At 34.3% G+C, this 1,494-nt stretch overlaps 1 protein-coding gene across 1 annotated transcript in view; it reads left to right on the top strand.

Annotated features, from left to right (window-relative positions):
• The first annotated feature begins 450 nt into the window (after nt 1-450).
• KYAT3 (kynurenine aminotransferase 3) overlaps nt 451-1,494 on the top strand; it is a 61,534-nt gene continuing 60,490 nt past the window's right edge. The window contains exon 1 of the mRNA XM_042781699.1: nt 451-594. The gene's annotated coding sequence lies outside the window, so the exon portion shown is untranslated. The remainder of the gene's footprint in view (nt 595-1,494) is intronic.

The raw sequence follows: 1,494 nt of genomic DNA, 5'->3' as shown, positions 1-1,494 counted from the left end.
ATTTTATATTCATTGTAACATGTACATTTGGTTTCATTCCCCATCCAAGGCTATAAATCTTTACAGAAGTATAATAAAGTACAGAAGTAGGTTGCTTCATTTTCCTCCCACAGAGCAGCTGGTGGTTTGAACTGCTGACCTTTTGGTTAGTGTCTTAATTCAGTTAGGGCAATTCTCATTGTAATTTTGCCTACAAAGAAGAGCAGTCTTCAAGGATGCTAGAGTTTGCTTTGTGACCATCCTTGACCTTTGTGACCTTCATTTGGAGGTGAGAAGTTTTTCCAAGAAAAAAATTTTCATTAAAAAATACAATTTTTCTTTGGATAATTATAACTATCAAGACCAAATTTTTTTAAATTATCACACTTTATAGGCATATTAACTTAAAGAAGTACGTCACATAATCATGCCCAAGGATAATTGTTTTTATTTTTCATCCAACAGGGCCATCCATCACTTGTGAAAGCTTTGTCCTGCCTATATGAAAAGTTTTATCAAAATCATATTGATCCAAATAAAGAAATCCTTGTGACAGTAGGAGCATATGGATCTCTCTTTAGTGCCATTCAAGGATTAATTGATGAGGGGGATGAAGTAAGTTTATTAACCTTATCCTAATATCTATGTTAATTGTTATACTTTCTCCTGCCTTTGAAGCTCTTACAACTTATTTTTCCCCTTTCTCTCTTTTTAAATGTTTAATTAGTATACCACTCCTCACTTACTGACATGGTTAGGTTCTAAAGACCAAGTCATTATGAGAAAATTGGTGTGAAACAAAAATGTAGATGACTGCATCATTACATATCTGCCAGATTACATCATTACATAAACACCAAACCATGTAGAATCATGGCCCAGCTAACTTTACACATAACCTTAACCATCACAGCTAGCATTACTCTCACCATCAGTTACTGCCAGATGTGCATCATTAATACACAGAATAGTCAAATAGTAGACTTTTTACTATTGTCCGAAATGTAAAGTGTCAAATAATGAGATGATTGATAAATGAATAGTTATACAACACATACAGTATAGCATATAATTTTATTGTACACCTTGATAAATTTTCACATATATATGTATATCCATGTAACCACAACTCAGATGAAGATATAGTACGTTTCCAGCACCCCAGAAGGCTCTTACATACCCCCTTTTTAGTATGTAGTCCCCTAGAGGTGACCACTCTTCTGACTTCTATCCCATAGGCTAGTTTTGCCTTCTCTTAAACTAGATATAAATAGAATCAGACAGTATGTACTCTTGGTCTGATTAAATTTATTTATGTCTGTGAAATTCATCCACTTTGTTGTATGCAATTCATTATTTTTACAGCCTAAGCCATTTGGATAGGGGAAGCTGGTGATCTGCTTCTAAAACAATTGGCCAGTGAAAACCTTATGAATGGTGTGTTGGTATGCAGCTATTGATCTGGCCAATGCCTTTTTCTCAATACCAATTTCAAAGGACCATCAGAAGCAGTTT

This window comes from Orycteropus afer, unplaced genomic scaffold (genome assembly GCF_000298275.1).
Source record: "Orycteropus afer afer isolate SDZICR_OR568_19922 unplaced genomic scaffold, OryAfe1.0 scaffold00152, whole genome shotgun sequence".
Taxonomy (NCBI): Eukaryota; Metazoa; Chordata; class Mammalia; order Tubulidentata; family Orycteropodidae; genus Orycteropus; species Orycteropus afer.
Note: the sequence above shows the minus strand (reverse complement) of the source record. Positions and strands in the feature narration are given on the sequence as shown.